The following is a 19,606-nucleotide window of genomic DNA, read 5'->3' on the forward strand; positions in this document are numbered from 1 at the left end:
CAACTGATGTTAATAGACATGGGAGTATTCTCTTTTATAGCTTAAGTAAGCTATAAGCTTAAGTAATGCTGTCTAGGCTCAGTCTGCTTCTAAAGGCTTTATATTAATGTAGATTCTTAAAAATAACATTTGGCCAGATGAGTATGGGAGCTGGTTTCATTTGGTTTTGGCATATATATATATATATATATATATATATATATATATATATATATATATATGTTATATGTTATATGGTTTCATTTGGTTTTTGCATATATATATATATATATATATATATATATATATATATATATATATATGTTATATGTTATATGGTTTCATTTGGTTTTTGCATATATATATATATATATATATATATATATATATATGTTATATGGATAGTGGCTTTTCAAAATAACCTTTCATGTTCACATAAAACTTTTAACTCAAGGCAATAAAACCACTAGACTAAGGTTAGGGTAAAACTAAATAACAACATTGACCCTCGGGTCTCCTGGGTCAAAACCCCATCAACCTCTCCTCCCACCTGAAATGGACATTCTGGCTCTTTCTGTTAAATCCATAACTCAAAGCGTCAATTGTTGTAGATGGTTAAAACTGGAATGAATGGAAACGTCTCATAGTGACGTTAAAGAATATGGCCCTGACAGTGTCAGGATCTGATATAGTAATGAGTAGTAATGAGATTGGGCTTTTCCAAAATGTCCAGCTCTTGCTGTAATGCCTCAGGACAACCTGGTCTCACAGGAATCCGTGGAATAGCCACGGAATCACTCAAATTTCCGTGAAACTGACACGGATTTCGCTATAATGCAAGTTAATGAAGTCGCTATTCCAACATAAAAAGTGATTATGTACATTTACTGAGTGAATATTTAGAAAATAAAACATATATTTCTCACTAGAAATGTGATCAAAATCCATTTTTATGCAGAAACTAAGTCAAAATATTGATTTTTTTCACTAAAAATGAGAGAACTGTCCGCCATGTTTTTTGTTCTGACCGCCGGGACCTTGAAAGTCACGTGACTTGGAACAAACCAATAGGAACAAATATCCATGGAATAGCCACGGGATATGACTGGCATTAACTTGCATTGTAGCCAAATCCGTGTCAGTTTCACGGAAATTTGAGTGATTCCGTGGCTATTCCACGGATTCCTGTGAGACCAGGTTCCTCAGGAACATCTCATTCATATTCACCGTTCAACAACAGGGCGTGCCATGTGTACGATGCATGCAGATACAGCTGGCTCGCTGCCAGGTGTCAAATCAAACTCTCCCTGTGAGGCCTCACACATTCTCAGGAGTCAAAGGTGAATATTTTCCAGCGAGCTATGCGTGCTAACAGGAATGTGTGCAGGTTGACTGCAGCTCCAGTTGTAATATTTCTTTAGCAGCAGAAGGTTGTGAGGAACAGAGGAGCTCTGCTCCGAGAGAAAGAAACCAGCAGCCTGCCTCTGCCCTCCTAATCCCTCCACCCTTCTCTTTTCATCTCTCTCCATCACTGGAATTCCAAATGGGTATGAATGTTTTTCTGCCCGCTTTTCTCAAAGCTGCGTATTAACAATTGCATCGCGCTGCAAATGGCATCTCCAAGGTAGAGGCCGACCTTCATCCCTCTGCAGAGGGCACACAGTAAATCCATTTCTCCAGAGATGCGGTTCACTGAATAACAAATCACGGGGGCAGACGTGGCTCTCTCTGCTGTTAGAGAAGCCTATTGCTAGAAGCTTCCTTCACAGAATGTAACACCAGGGGTTTATTATGAGGAGGGGCAGTGGACAAACAGGAATGTGCTGCCGAGGGAACTCTACCTCCAGACATGTGAGAAACATTCTCTTCTTCTTGCTTCAATTCAGACGATGATAGTCTTGTTAAATTACACATATTACCATGTGAGAAAAAGTAATGAAGCACTGCTGTTCACACAGCCACAATATCAATGACACCCTCCTCATCATCAGGGAAAACGCTCCATTCTCCCTGATATCTCACAGCTTCTGCACATTTTCCTCTATCTCATTTCCTACGTTGTCCTCCTCCCTCCGACCAAATTAACTCCATGGAATATCAGCTACCTGTCAAAATCTGTTAAGGTGGCTCACATTTCATGAAACGCCTTATCTCGCTTCATGACCAGTGTAACGTTATTTACACCCTGCAAACAAAATGGCTCCGGCACTGTCGCCGCCGATAAGAAGCCTTTAGTGGTGGAACAAGGTGACAGCAGCCAGATTACAAGTTGGTGATTTACCTTATTCATTCCTGTGACCTAGAAAAGAAGACCAATTTCGGTATCCATTGCTGCTCCGCTGCAGACAGACCTGATTTACTGTCTGAGCTGTTTTATTGAATCTTCCTCCCCAAGAATTGTTCAAGCAACTTTCCTGTGATTTGAGAAAAGATTAGCTTGCAGATTGAAGGAGATAAGATTCACAGCTTTCAAGGAATCCAATTTTTGAAACATTACGGCTCCGTGGTGACCTGGATTGCATCTAATTTCTGTTTGTTGACATCTACAGAGACAATACTTTACTTTACTTATAGGAAATTGTGGTGTTTTTCAACCCACCTCTTATTGTCATATTGAGATTGGGGAACTCAAGTCTGGCAAAACAACATTTATCTGGGGAAGCATCTTAAGCCTCCTAAAGCTTCCATTATAAACTTCAGTTCCACATGAATATATGAATATAGTCAAATACTTCCCACTTCCTCTTGACTCAGACAACAAGTAAATACAGAAATTAGCCCCTTGGAATAGTTTTTAGTATTTATTTATTTAGTAGCTAGCTGCTTTGGAATCTATTTTCAAGACTTCTTGTCAACCAACCAAACAAGTTCTGTTCTGTTTATCTGCAGATGTTTGTTTGTTTACATGTTTGAAATGTAGAAGCAAATCAAAGATGGTTTGTTTGTCATCATCTTCGAACAAAACAAGAAAAATAATAAAACCAACACACCTGGTCATTTGATTCAAGTGAAATGCATTCTCAAACATGTTTATATAACTGCACTGTCATGAAACACGTCAATGTTGCTGTTAATATTGACATATCTAAAATGTAAAGAGAAAAAAAAAGCATTTTATGGTGTGAAGATGGCTCAATACGCTATTGACTGTTTTAAATCAACCCTGAACTGACATCAAGTTGAATGGTTGGGACTTTTCATCAAAAAAAACATCATTTGTTGGCTGCCTAGCTTACTTGTTTGTTATTCCAAGCAGTCTGGTATCTCTGTCTCTTTCTACAACCTTTGTTGACAAGTTCAATCTGCAAGCTCTGGGGCTGAAAAGTGAATCCAAAACTGCAGCCCCTTAACTCAGTAGTTCTCAACCTTTTTGAGTTGCGACCCCCAATTTAACATGCATGTTGTCCGCGACCCCCGCTCACTTGAAATTGACCAAAAAAGACACAAAATGACCAAAAAAAAGACACAAAATGACCAAAAAAGACACAAAATTATCAAAATAAGACACAAAATGACCAAAAAAAAGACACAAAATGACCAAAAAAGAAACAAAATGACCAAAAAAGACACAAAATTATCAAAATAAGACACAAAATAACCAAAATAGGACACAAAATAACCAAAAAATACACAAAATTACCAAAAATACACAAAATTACAAACAAACAAAAGACATTAAATGACCAAAAAGACTAAAACACATGAACACATGAACACTTTAACACAGTGGAGACAGAGCTGACTTCCAAAATGATTTGGCGACCCCCAGAAATCATCTCGCGACCCCAACTGGGGTCCCGACCCCAAGGTTGAGAATAGCTGCCGGAACTAGCCACATGGGGCTGGCTGCAAAACTGAGTTAAACCTCATTGACTCCCATATTAATATGGTCAACTTTACAGCAGCAATAAACATGTTTACAGTCTGGGACAAAAAAAACATGTGTGGTTTTTGTATCTAATTTCCCGCTTCAGGACAACTGCGCAGGGCTGAATCTTCTTATAACTCACCCATTTAATTTATATTAAGGCTTGAAATGATACATAATTAAGGGCATGTCTCCTCTGAGGGACAGGTGGCTCCTCAGCTGACCCTCGATCCACCTCGTTGCTCCTCTTTTGGATCAGTCAGGAGTTCTGAGGACTCACTGCCAAGATGATGATGTGAGCGAGATAATGTAGTTAGTTATTGATGTGTTCCTGAGAAGAACTGTACCTGGTGAGCTAATTAACCAGGCAAGTTAATGTTTCCAGACCAGATAAATTCCTTGTACTTTGTACTCCTGTCGTTGTTTTATTGGTTAGTATCACTCTTACTAACCTTATGCACACAGACAGTCGTGGTTTGGGGAAATTCTCAATAGTGAGTAATGTTCCACCTGATAGCCAACCACAGTTAAAGGAGCTAAAGTTAACAGGTTTCTCTTTACATTGTTCCCAACACGTTTGGCTGCAATAGCTAATCCTGGGGGTCGATTTCTTTGTTTACTTTCAGTTTCAAAGTAACTTACCTGTTGTGTTTCACAATGAAGGTGGTGAGTAGAAAGAATCAGATTGGACAATTATGGGAAAAAGACCCAGGTTGAAAAGAACTGGAATTTCCCTTTGACTAATGATGCACTGCAGCTATGCTGGACCCGTAATCCTGCAGCCATAGACAGGCTGAGATGGGAGACGTGGAAGGTTATTACTTTTAGATTATGAAGCTTTTTAGAAGATAGTTTCCTTCATGCTCTGTGTTCTTGTTTTTTCTCCAGTGGTCACTTTCTGTGTGAAATGTAAAAAGTTTGGGGAACTTGAGGGAAAAAGAGAGTAAAAGAATATTGATTTGAAGGCTGAGCACACATGGGACACAAAGGTGCTAAGAGCCTTCAGAGTGCATGTAGGATCACTCTTCTCTTCTGGTCTCACACAGAGAGACGGAGCAGGACCCGGTCTTACGGGGACGCCCACAGCTACAAGCTGATAAGTGCACCACACACACACACACACACACACACACACTCCCATGTAGGAGGCAGGTTACACACACACACACGGGTGAATGAGAAGAGGCCTTATTAAATAAGTGGAGGTCCTACATGGTGAAATGGAGCAGTGAGGAGGAGTTCTCTGCTCTGCCTCCTCTGCAGTGTTGGTGGACCGCCAGCATCACCATAAGCAGTCAGTCAATAGGCTGACTCAACAGTGTGTGAAATTAAGAGGGAAATAGAAGTCGACAGACATTAAGCCTCTCTCCCACTTCCCCTTCACCCTCTCAGACGCCAGACAGCGGCTAATGCACCCCTGGAGCCCCCACACACTGCTATCACACACCAGCAGCTCACACACACACACACACTGCTATCACACACCAGCAGCTCACACACACACACACTGCTATCACACACCAGCAGCTCACACACACACACACACTGCTATCACACACCAGCAGCTCACACACACACTGCTATCACACACCAGCAGCTCACACACACACACTGCTATCACACACCAGCAGCTCACACACACACTGCTATCACACACCAGCAGCTCACACACACACACTGCTATCACACACCAGCAGCTCACACACACACTGCTATCACACACCAGCAGCTCACACACACTTCTTGTCATCTGCGCCTCAAAAAAAAAAAGAAAAATCCTTGGAGAAGCCACAGTGACCTCCTTTGACAGCATTAATGTAAATATGACACTGAGTTTTCTGAGCGTCTGTTCATGCCAGTTATCATTCAGCCAGGTTTCATTCAGAGATGGAGTGTAAACATCTTTTGCATGCAGCCACATGGTGAAGCGTTCCAATCTGCTTTCTGCAGGGTGACGATCTGCTTGTGTCTTTTTTCTTTGAACAGGGAAATGGTGAAGACAGATAATTAGAGTTTGTGCCATAAAAATAAGAAACTGAATTTATGTCACACCAAAAAGTGACTTACAGAAACTTAAAACATCACATTACAATTAAAATCCTTTACTAAAACTCCCAATAAAAGCAGGCATCTATTGTCAGACGTCCACTGGGAAGATGTTTAGAATATCCTTCTCCATCTCCTTGATATGTTAATGCTGCTCTTGTTTTTTGAGTTAGAAACTAAATCCTTTCTGCTGAGAGCCTGATTTAGTCAAAGCAGGGAGGAGTCACATTTCCATACCAAATGTCTGGTTAGAATGAAACTACTATTAAGGAAATTCTGAACCCAATGATAAAAAAGGCGGTTGCCACGGTAATATGCAAAACAGACTCATTGACTCCAAGTTGAACTATGAGAACCGCCTTCAAAATGGAGGCTGGAGATTAGAACCCAATCCTGCTGACTGGAAATAAAATGCTACGTCTCTTTGTTTGATGGTATTAATTATCCAATAAACAAAGAGATGAACAGGTTTAATATGTAGCTCATTAAGTTTGACATGACACTTCCAAATCATTTTCAAACTATAAGAGCATTCTGAGAGCTCTCCACTAATCTTTATGAAAGTGAAAAAAATAATTAACGTATCCGCCTCCTCATTCAGTTTCTTTAAAAACTGAATGTGTTCTTCTTTGGCTCACGATACATTCTGTCACCAAGTTTAGTGAATATCCGGCCAGTTGTTTTTCTAACTAACTAACTAACTAACTAACTAACTAACACTGAAATCTAAAACATTAATTGAAAGTAACCAAACACTGTACAGTGTAGGTTTGATTTTGAGGTTCTTCTACTGAAGTCTTTCCCTTTCCGCTACACTTAAGAGGTAAATATTGTGTTTTTTACTACATTTATGTCACACATAAGTTTGTTCAGATTAAGATTTTATAAACAAAACATAAAGCTTTTAAATATAAAACATGATGCATGTAGTTAATATTACTTCACCTTCACCACCTTCAGCATTAACATGGTGTGATGCTGCTGTTCAGCCAGGGGACTGAAGGTGAAGGAGTGGATGGCATTGATTGAATGATTGATTGAATTATTGATTGAATGATTGATTCAATCTGACCAGACAATGTTTTCCTGTCCTCCTATTGTCCGGTGTTGGAGCCAGCGTGTCTCCTGGTATTCTGCTGCTGTAACCGTCTGCTTCAAGGTTCTAGTGTTATTCTTTCAGAGATGCTTCTCTGCATAATTCAGTTGTAATGCCTGGTTACATGAATTCCTGTTGCCTTTCTTTCATTTCACCAGTCTGGTGATTCTCCCCTGACCTCTGTCATGAACAAGGCCCTCCTGGCCCAGAGAGCTGCTGCTGCTGACGGATATTTCTGGACCGTTCTCTGTAAACCCTGGAGACGGCTGAGTGTGAAAATCTCAGTAGATCAGCAGTTTTTAAAATACTCAAACCAGCCAATCTGTATCCAACAACCATGACACGTTCAAAGTCACTTAGATCAGCGTTCTTCCTCATTCTGATGCTCGTTTTGATCTTCAGCATCGTCTTCATCATGTCTACATGCATCGAGTTGCTGCCAGGTGATTGACTCACTAGTACTTTGCAATTTATGAGTTGAACAGGTTTACCTTAACAAAGTGGGCGTTAAATGATCATAATTAAAGAGCCAGACTATCACAGCAAGAAGGAAACTGGAGGACTTTTGAAGAGAAAGGACTAAACCTGGTCCCAGGTTTTCCGGCTGTGACACAGTTTTATTTCTTTCTCACACCAAACAGAGAGACTTTCAGACTTTGTTGGTTTGTAAATAAGTAAGCTAACTGGACTGTGATCAGCTACTGAAACCATCCCTTTCCCCAGCCTCGCCCCAGTCCAGCTAAAGCTTTAGCTATTCACAGGTAATTATCACTGAAGCCTTGAAGCCCCAAGAACTGTATCAGACTAAAAGGGAAAATAAAAACCATCAAAAAGTCTTTATTTGCAGACACGCTGCATAATGGAGCTACTGAGCCTCGGGGACGGGTTTAGATATGTGATTGGGCCAGCCCAGAGTGATGTAATGATTTAACAGCTACCTGTTCAATGACAAAAGAAAACAAAAAGAAAAAAAACTGTTGTGTCGGCCCAAAATAAACCCATCGAGAAAATCTGTGCGAGCAGATGACCAATCAGCCTACACAGAGCATTCTGCATGCTTTAACTCCTGTTATATTCATTCTGATCATTCTGCTCAAGTATATTATCTGATCTTCCACTGCAAATACAAGAAAGTATAAAGTATATGATCATTGACATATATTTATCTTTAAGTCCAAAGGGACTCCAGAAACCACTAGAGGGAGCAACAATAACCACATGTAAAGAAGTGAGGAGGTGTCAGCTTCCTCTGTTCACCTCAACACCAGCTAAAGGCTTTATTAGTCTTTTAGAACAGTGATCATCGTTGTTTTTCAGATTTCTCAGAGTCCTTAAATGTAGAAACAGTTATTAGAGGAGATATTTCTACCATAAAACTGGTTATAACCACCAGAGAAAAGACACTGCCTGCAGTCTTATTTTCTATGGAGCATGTAATGCTCATCAAGTGTTTTTTCTTTCCTTAACCTCTCCTGTTGCAATCTGCTGCTGTCCTCTCACTGAGAGCAGCCAGCTGAAGATAAACTCAAGTGGCTGAGGGCAAAGGGAAGACAATGTCTGCAGAGCCTCCTCAGATGGATATTGACCAAAAGGGGAAAAAGCTGATGGAATTTCATTGACCTATGTGAGACTGCAGCGTGTTACACAACCAGATCAATGTCCTCTCTGCCTCTTTTCTCCATTCAGCCTCTCTGGGGGACTTTTAATGCTCCAACTTGTTCTTGTTGGGGAACCAGGAGGCGGGGGAGCACCTGAAAACGTTGACAGATGTGTGAGAAAGTGTTCTGTGAGGCTCCTCGGGATTGTTGGTAAGTGCGTTTGATCTGCAGATTGAAGGACGGCGAGCCAAGGTTTCACTGCTGTTGTATATTCCTGCTCTGACTTCACAGGGAATGTAAGAAATAGAGAGATTCTGTGATGTGGAAGATCCTGCACAGATGCTGCGTATGCTTCTCGCTCCGAGAGACATTCTGTATTCATGCTGTTGACGCGCCGCCTTTATGTTCTGTGACCAAGGTCAGCGGTTGAAAATATCTGATTAAATCCCTCTGGTTGATTTGCGATTCTGAATTTATGAGGACAAGCGTGCCGGGTCAAAATTCCCGACTTACAACAGGCACAACAAAGACGATGTGATGTTTCATGTCTGCTGGTGGGGAGATCTCTGTGTGTGTGTGTGTGTGTGTCAGGCCTGCAGCTGAAGCAGCAGAGCAGGCTGATGAGTCACACTCTCATTTCATCAATAGCATTCTCATATTGACTATATTCTTATTTCATTTAAATACAAATGTGCTGTTTTTCTAATTACAGTGTTATCCACATCTGGGAAACTATAAAAGCTAATAGCAAACTAACCAATTAAAAGTTGAGATACAAAGTGATTAGATTAGATTTTTATTTGTCATTGCACAGAAATACAACGGAATTCAATGCACTCAGGTACTGGACTCATAAAAAAAGCATAATAAATAGTAAATAACAAGATACATTCTTATCATCTCATCTCAATAAATAGTAAATAGAAAAGATACATTCTCATTCTCTCAGCACTTAGTACATTCATGTCATTCATTCACTGTAACATCAATTTAGTGCCATTGTATGCATTAAAACAATACTGTAATTATATAAATATATAAAGTGCAGAGCATTGTGTTAGGTGTGGATGTCCTTGATTAGTGGTGTGTTTTCTTATGATATCAGGTGTAGTTAGTCAAGGATTGGTGTTGTAATACAGTACTGAAACCAAAAAAAAAACTATAATGTGAGATTTTATTATATCACCTACTGCTGTGTGAGCAAAGGTGTGAAAAGGGAGAAACAGAGGTGTAAGATATAAGACACACTATATCTGATCTGAGCCATAATGTATTTATAATGTTGACCTTTCTTTGCAGTTTAATAATCACTACATTTAATATTGTTTTATCTTGTTTGCATGCTAATATTTGCAGGTATTTGGTCGTAATCCAGTAGAGCTGCATGTTAAAATAGTGACTTCAGCTGATCACCAAACTGATAATATATCATAATATCTCATGGTGGAGTCAGTGGATCAACAGAATCATTGGATTCATCTTCTGGGTTGTAGAGATATTACAGTCTGGACCAAAGTCACTTTGTTAGTTTAACTAAAAAAGCTTTTCCAGAAGATTTGTCTGTTAAAAAACAAGCTTCAGACTTTGAATGTTGCCTTGAATATTTAATCCAGCCTGAATGAAACGGAAGAGCTCAAGTGTAAAAATCTTGTTTCACTTTATAAGAGTATAAAACCAACAAAATGTCAGAAAAACTAAAAAACAGCTCCGTGGAATGAGAGAGGACTTTAAATGTCCACGTTTCAATTAGTGGAGAGATTGCATTATCATTCTGCAGGTGAGAAGCCATATATCAGCCATGCAGGTCATTGGATTCAAGACTGGCGGGTGAAGAGATTTGGTCAATCATGAAACAGCCGATTGATTTTCCTCTCTTTATTTGCAGAACTTGGCACCAGGCAGAAGGAAATCTCCCTCCCTGGGCACGCTGATTGAATGTAATTTTGTCTTTACGCAGCAAGCACACTTACCGCCTGTTTTCTATTTCCTTCTGTTGACATTTGGGAACATGAGATACGTTTGTGAAAAAACAAAGAGTATAGAAAGAGTGAGGTGTGATTCAGCTCCTGTGATGAGTGCTGCTGGCCTGTTATGAGCAGATTATATGGAGGAATAACTGGAGTGTACTGAATGTCAAATCAAATCAGGCATTATCTGTAAATCAACTTTTATTTGATGCATTCAACTGTTTCTGTAATCTCCCTCTGAACTTCAGGCTCCACATCCGAGGCCTGGCTGAACTCTTTAGACTAGAAAGGAACATTTGGAAAATGGATTCACACAATAAAAGTCACACTTAAAGTCCCGGCTCGGCAAAAATCACCCGTTTCAAATGGTTTCAGTCCAATAAATGGCTGTTATCAGTTTTTATTGGTGCATGAGATGAATGTCAAAACACAAACATATTTAAATATTACAATATGAAATAATATCAGTAAATAGGTTCTGTTTCTAAAAATAATCTGTTACTTCAATGAGCCTCAACAGTTATAAAACTGACATGGACATGTGAAAGCCCTCTGCTTTGTGCTCGTTTTTATTTTCTTTATTATCTTTTTCTGTATTTATTATGGTTGTTTTGTGTCTTTTTTTCCTTCTGGTTAGTTTTGGGTGTCTGTAGTCATTTTTCTCTCTGTGTCAGTTTCTGGTCGTTATGTGTATCTTTGGTTGTTTTTTGCCATTTCATGATTGTTTGTGTCTTGTGGTTACTTTGTTGCTGTTCACTTTTGCTCCTATTGTGTTCGTTTTGTGTATTTTTGTTTCTTTGAAGCCTTTTTGTGTCATATTGTGGTTGTTTTGTGTCTCTTTGAGGTTGTTGTGTGACTAGTTTGTCGTTTTGCTTCATTTTTTAGTTGTTTTGTGTCATTATGTGCTTGATTTTCGTCTTTAGTCTGTGTTCGTTTGACTTTCTAACAAGAAATGTTAACAGCCTTACATGGAGGCTCTAACATGCCAACTGTCTAGTATTATCTCTATCTAGTATTATGTCTGACCCTGTTAAGGGGACCTGGGGGGACCTGGACCACCTCTCTGGTCCCTTCTCTGTCAACAACCCTTAGAAAGAAGCCACAGTTTGATTAGAATATCATTAGTACGTGTTTTGTTCCTGTTGACCTGGAGCAGGACACCAGTACCAGGGGACGAGCCAACACATGGTTTCAATAAGCAGCAGCTCTACTCCTTTAATCAACAGAAACCACACATACACACAAAAACTCCGTTATGTTGTAACGTGATACTCCAGTGATCTAGCTTGACGTTGAGCTTTGATTTGAACCATATGAAGAATGTACACAGAGAACCAACCAGTGTTACTACGTGTTTTGGGCGAGAGGGAGAATATTTTCCTACCAGCAGAGTAACAGTTCAATATAAATATAATAAAATGTGTCCAAATGAGCCGAGTGGGTGACGTCCAACAGGACCGTAGTAACAACACATTTAGAGCTTTTCTCTGTTTTTCTCTCTTTAGGGACTTCCTGCAGCCTGATGTTTTGAAATCCTGCTTTCTATGAAAATCCATATGGTTTACTGCTGCCTGTGCTTGCATGGTGAAGTTGTATATGGCCGCGTTCAGACTGCAGCCAAAACCAGATTTTTATCCCATGATCCAGATTGGAACTGGATGGCTCTTTGAAGTCTGAACAGTCACAAATCACATCTAATCAGATTTTTGCGAACCGGATCGTAGCTTCAGCTTTAGTCTTTAGAAACATGTTTGTAGCTAATAACTTGAGTTTCACAACCTCTTTTTGAAGATTCTTGAAACTGTCAGCTGTTAACATTAAAATGTCAGCGTGAGATTACATTGTTTAAACAACTCATGGAGCTAGCAGTTAGCTAGCAAGTTAACATTTCAGCTTCATAATCAATGGTCTAGAAGTAAAAAGGCTGCCATGTCTGCGTCTGACATCATAGAGCTACTTGATCAACATTTCTTAGAATTTTAGGTGTAATTCTGAAATTGAAAAGTTACAGCTACAGAATATTTTCTTACCAGCAGAGTAACAGTTCAATATAACTATAATAAAATGTGTCCAAATGAGCCGAGTGGGTGACGTCCAACAGGACCGTAGTAACAACACATTTAGAGCTTTTCTCTGTTTTTCTCTCTTTAGGGAGTTCCTGCAGCCTGATGGTTTGAAATCCTGCTTTCTATGAAAATCCATAAGGTTTACTGCTGCCTGTGCTTGCATGGACATTGTGTATTTTTGTGGTTGTTTTAATTCCTTTTTGTTTCTTTGAAGCCTTTTGTGTCTCTTTCCGGTTGTTGTGTGACCAGTTTGTCGTTTTGCTTCATTTTTTAGTTGTTTTGTGTCATCATGTGCTTGACTTTGAAGATTTCCACGTGTATTGAGAAGCACATGAGCGCAGAAAAACATAAAGCCAGTCATGAAGCCAGCATGCTGTCAAACACACACAGTCACAGAGGGAGCGAGGCTATCTGTGGGCCCAGTCATGCTTCACCCATGCAGAGGTGTCTCTTAGCAGTGGGAGTTATCATTGGCCATGGAGGCTTATTCCTCTGCCAGGGGAGACCATGCCAGGAAATGAGTGATAACAGAGCAGAGCTATGACTGGCTGGCCCAGTGGCAGCACATGTAACCTGGGCCGAGATGAAGGAATGATGAGAATAAGACCCATACATCACAAGGCTCTCCTCCTTTAGCCTTCTACTAATGACATGTGTTTACGTCCCATTAGCTCTGAAAGGGGAACCAGGATCGAGGATGCGGCTCACTCTGAGGTAGAACCATATTTTTTTTAATCTAATATCTTAAACATTATTTGTAGCGATGTCGAGCAGCTAAATGAAAAGGCTCATAGATATCATGAGCAGGGAGGGAAATTGATGATTTTTGTGATCGCCCCGGAGAGAATCATAACTTTGAGTCATAAGCTGTGGTATTTCATTTATGTGATTCAATTTATTCACTGAAACATCATCATCTGCTGCCAGACTCACTTTGTGTTTTTATGCTGAGGGGAAATGGGAAGGGTCCCAAAATCCTTCACATTTTTTGACAGCTGAAGGACTCGGATCACAAGGTTATCTCAACAAATTATACTCCAGAATCTCTGAAGAGCAACTGGATGAAAAAAAGACTTTGGATATATCCAGTAAATGGTTTAAAAGCTTTATCAACAATAAGCCTCATTGATCATGATGCAGTTTGTGAAAAGCTTTGAGGAGAAGGTGAAGGTGGTGTATATGGCTGTTATATATATATATATATACATATATAGTTCAGATTGCAGCCAAAATCAGATTTTTATCCCATGATCCAGATTGGAACTGGAGGCTCTTTGAAGTCTGAACAGTCACAAATCACATCTAATCAGATTTTTGCGAACCGGATCGTAGCTCCAGCTTTAGTCTTTAGAAACATGTTTGTAGCTAATAACTTGAGTTTCACAACCTCTTTTTGAAGATTCTTGAAACTGTCAGCTGTTAACATTAAAATGTCAGCGTGAGATTTCATTGTTTAAACAACTCATGGAGCTAGCAGTTAGCTAGCAAGTTAAAATTTCTTAGAATTTTAGGTGTAATTCTGAAATGAAAGGTTACAGCTACAAGAGGCATAGCAACAGTTATAGAGGCAGGGCTTTGAAAACTGTCATTTGTCTTCATAACAGTCCACCACAGTTTTCTTCCACAACCCTTTAAGACAATAAAATAATCTTTCCTTATCTTGTGTTTTTCAACTTTGCCTCATGATTCTTTGTTTTCTTTCCAAGTCAAAGATAAGATACCAGAGGGTCAATTCAGGCCTGTTGAAGCAGCACGAAGACACAAATGAGATACACAGAGTAATACATAAATCAAATAAAATGGTATTTACAATTAGCATTTTTTTACAGGAGTAAAAAAGAAAAGAAAAAAAGAACTACACAAGAGCAATGCAAGACAATGTTCCAGTGACTTGGTGTGGTCAGTCAGCCAGTCAAGTGTCTCGGCCAGAAAAGTTGTGTGATATTTCAGTAAAATCATATCAGGATAGTGTTGTATGAGTATTTTGGATGGCTGATATCTTGGCCATGTCGAGATTTCACTCCCAGTGGGTTAAATAAAGGCAGAATGAACAAAAAAAAGATAAGTAAGACAGTAGCATAATACAAGAAATTCTCATGATAAAACAAGTCAGCTTGAGACAGTTTGAGACAAGTCAGGAAGAGTTTTCAACCAACCAGCCAACCAATGCTACGTTAGCTTAATTAGCTAAGTCCAGCTCAGATGCTGGTTCAGCCATAAACATCCAGCTAGAAATAAGAACCTCAGTCTGTCGTCAAAGATCCATTAATTCAATCAAATATAACAAGTTCAAGTGCAACACTTGACAGCCGTTCCGTCTCTAAAGCTCAACATTCAGCTGGTTCACAGCTCCATGAACCAAGAACGAACACAAACACTATGGAAGTCTATTTGTTCTGTTGAATGTTGAGATAAAGGTGCGATCTACCTTTCAGAATAAGTTTATCCCACAGTAAATGGTATGGTTCCTTCCTGTATGACTCCTTTATTCCAGTTTGTATTTAAATGGTAATGAATGGACACCTTTCATTACCTTCCATTCATTAACAGACACACCTTTAATCTGAGGAGTCAAAAGGCTTTTAGATGTTTTTATGAATATACCTCTTAATGGTAAAAAGCAGACAGGACCAAAGCTGCTTGCAACAAGGTCATTTTGCCTTTTAACGTTGAATTAAATGGACGGAAACCGCTCGATTAAATGATGGATTATTCGATTCACTTTTGTCTGGTTTAGTCAAAGGTGCTCGTCAAGGTTACAGATAAGATGAACCGGTTTCTCAGAATCTTTACCTGGTTCGTCCTTGTTTAAAAGGTTACCTGCTTCATAAAGAAGCTTTATTTGGGTTGGAGCTCATGTCAACATGGACAAGAGCTTCCTGCAAATGCAATAAAATGCTGTCAACTATTCTTTTCATTGTTTTGTTATTTAGAGCTGTGACAAGGTTTAGGACACAAATCAGACAATCAGACAGCTCATCAATCAGCTCAAGATTTTAATTATTCTGTTTTGGTGGAATATTCGGAAAAAATACCGAACAGTCAATCAGTAAAATGTAAGATGGTGAATCACATGATGCATATATCATAGACACAGTGGTGGAAAAAAAGTATTCAGATCCTTTACTGAAGTAAAAGTACTAATGAGACACTGTGAAATCACTCCACTACAAGTAAAAGTACCAGCATCATAAATATACTTATAAGTATCAAAAGTAAAAGTACTCTTTATGCAGAACGGCCTTACTCAGATTGTTATATATATATTCTATACATATTATTGGCATATTTTTTGATGCATTTATGTAATCAGTATTTAACTTTAACGGTTTTGTGGTTTCATTGATATTGATATTGATTGATAATATGCGTACTCATTTTGTATTGATCACATGTTGTTTATGTTAAATCTTGACTTGAAAAGTAACTAAAGCTGGAAACTAAATGTAGTAAATGAGTGTAAAGTACAGTATTTGTCTCTGAAAGTAGAAGCATAAAGTTTCATAAAATGCAAAGTTTTAGCATTATTTCCTCAAAATTCTACTGAAGTACATAACTTGAGTAAATGTACTTAGATATAATATATATATATAATAGATATAATCCTCCACTGCAAAGACACAACTTACACACGTTTCTTATGTATTCTCTTATATATGTAAAGGTACAGATCAGAAGCCTATTGAATACTAAAAAACAAAAAGCATATGCAGATTTAAAAGTCACATCCACATCAAGAAAATGTCAATGAATGTATCAAACACAGCTAATGACTATATAATATAATATATAATATGCAACACAACTTCAACGTCCTTCAGTCCTCAGAGCGACGAGCAGACCAGAACATGCAGAGATCAGCTGTCTGCTGAGTCAACATCAACTAAAAACAACTGATGCACAATTTGAATTTGATGCTGTTTAATACTAATAAAATAAAAATAAGATGAAAATCAGTCACACGTATGAAACTCACCATCTAAACATCACATGATGACCTTTCACCTGCCCAGGTCATTTTATTCATGAATAATTTATTAGTATTTGTTCAATGTTATTTTTGATAAGTAATAAATAAATAAAAATTGCCTTGTCACCCGCTGTGATGTAATCACCAAAGATGATTCCCATTCTCATCCTTTTCTGCACATTAAAAGTATTTGTTCTCTCCTGATTGAACTAACCATCTGGATATAAAATGTCTCAGTTTGCTGCATGATAAAACAGACGGTATTTCTTAATCCGCATAGCTGTGAATGACATATATCCTTGCTGCTTCTGTTTAACTCTTACAAAACATTAAGAATTGCTAAATACAGGAAAAAAACTTAATATATACAAATATTACTGACATGACCATCATTTCCAGCTGGGTTTGTTTGGAATTAAAGATACAACTTGAGAAACAAGTTAACAAATCATCTTTATCCTGCAGTGGACAGATTGTTTTTCTCTTCAGATGGTTAGAAGAGTTGTTGAGGATTTTGGAAACAGAACAGCAGGAACTTATTAAAATATCACCGGGTAAATATTGCAGAAGGAAATTGTTATACTTAGCTCTGTAGCTGGTGTGCATGCAATCCTATTTCTGTGTTTATATGCAAAAGAAGGAGACATGCACAGAGTGGGTGCATGTGTTATTTCTGCCGGGCTTCACACATTGAGTGGACCAACAATCTATTCCAATTAAAGCAGCTGCAGCCTGGTGACTGCTCCATCGGATCACATCAGCCTTTGAAAAACCCAGATTGGCTGATTGTGGTTTGAAGGGAAACAGCTTCAAGAACAACCAGTGTGGGCTGGCAGAGAGGTGGGGGGGCAAGCCGACACCAAGTCAGTCCACAAAGTTCCTCACCACGTCGTGTTCCAGCTGAAGGAGAAGGAGGAGGAGGGGGGGGGGGGGGGGGGCGACGCCATTAATCCTGGCTGTAGCCGGTTTACCGCTCTTACTGCATGTGGGGCGAGGAGGCAAATTAATTATGTGGCTGAGATTAATTAGGTGATGTTAAGGGAAATCTGTGAGTGTAAAACTTTCGAGGGCTGCACAGCTGACTAGACTAATGGGGCGTTCATGAACTCTTAATAGATGCTACTGTGATGTGGAGTAGTGTGGAAGTAGAGCAGAGAGAGACAGACAGAGAGACAGAAACAGAAACAGAGAGCAGAGATGGTGTGTCCTTGCAGAAAGGAAGAGCAGCAGAAAGGATCCGGAAAGCTTCATTTACAAGCAGCTGCAGCAACAACAGCTGAAGGTTTATAGTAGCTGAAGAACGTCTTTATCCTCCATCTTCTAAAAGCTACTGTAATCAATATTTTTATATCAACAATGGCTCAAATGACCATGAAGAAGTGAAGGAGGTTGAGAGAATTACTGCCCCACTCTACAGTTCTACACTTCCTCTCAGGGCTTTTTTTAGCATCATCAGTTTTCAGTTTGGTTTTATGTCCCGCAACTTTTCTGTTTTATTCATTTTTACCAGTGTTCTTTCCAGCCACTGCAGGTTTCTGCATCTTTTAAACAAACAAAAAAGCTTGAAAACAAACTGTACACGACCTGTCAAGCACCAAACTGGACACAGACAAAGTCTGTCAGAGGATCAACCTGCAGCGCTGGAAGAACTATTCATGTTCTTTATAGAAGTCTGAGTCAGATTTATTATGTACAGGACATATAGATGATCCAAATGACATTCCTCACAGACCGCAGTGTTGAAATATAAAATATTAAAACAACAAGGGATTATAAATACTTGAATGGAAACAAAATATTAAAAAATTGAAACATTTACAAGTTAACCTGGGGGTTGGGGGAGACAGTAACAAGGAATAAATCAAGATAAATAACAACAAAAATTTTTAAAAAATAGGCCAACAATCATTAACATCAGTATAAGTGTATGCTATATTTAGAATATACACCTCTTTACCTTCACTACACTGTTTGTTTCATTTTCTTTGGTGATTTAAACAGTTAGTTCTGGTTCTAACCATCCAGATGTTCTGGAAGGTAAATTACTGTTTTTGTCTCTGGAGTCTGGAGGATCTGAAGTGCAAAGATAAAGTTGTTAGTTCACCATGTGAAAGGCTGTCTGACAGCAAGGTAAAGTGGTGAAAATATTTAAAATATAGCGTACACTTCAACTGATGGGGCGGCTAAAATATATCCACAGCAGCACTTTGCTGAGCTTCAGCAGTGGTTCTCCTGCCTGTTTCTCCAGACTGGAGGCATCTACTATAGATAACACTCTGACTATGAATAAGTGCCTCATACAACTTCACTTCAAAAAATAAATACACTTTATTACAAGTAGAAATTCAATATTATCTCATGAGTAGAAGTAAAGAACTATTATCAACCAAATGTAAAATAAAAACAGCCCCTGTGAGTCACAGGGGCTGTTTTTATTTGATTTTACATTTTACATTTACATAGGACTTTATTCAAATGTCACAGGCTGTGACATTTGAATAAAGTCCGTCAGCTCAGTGGTCGTGAGTGTTTTTCTGCTGCTAACCTTGCAATTGATGTGACAAAAGACAAAACAGGTGCTGACCTGAGGAGTCTGCTACTCAAGCTGCACTTTTCCAGGGAAATATTGGACGATTTGGGACCTGAAACATCAAATGAAACGACGTGAGAAGATAAAAGGAGAGTTGTCTCTTTGGTGCATCTGCTAACAACTTATAGACAACAGAGTTATGACCCCTACAGTCCTGTGTAGAAAGCTGCAGAGAATGTAGAAATACCTCAGAAATATACTGTTGGAAATGCACATCCCAGCACTCGTGCTAAAGGATTTACAACATGTTTTCACCTTCTTGTTTGTAAGTAAGTGAGTTTGCGGTCTGAGGTGCTGAGGTGAAAACAGGTTTATCTGGAAATTGCATCAGCCCTCGCTCCGTACCAGCAACACGACATCTACTCTACCTGCTCTACTCCTGATTTGAAGTAAAGAAAAACTGCATTCCTGCAAACTCCTCCAGAT

The sequence above is a fragment of the Centropristis striata genome, chromosome 12 (genome assembly GCF_030273125.1).
Source record: "Centropristis striata isolate RG_2023a ecotype Rhode Island chromosome 12, C.striata_1.0, whole genome shotgun sequence".
NCBI lineage: Eukaryota > Metazoa > Chordata > Actinopteri > Perciformes > Serranidae > Centropristis > Centropristis striata.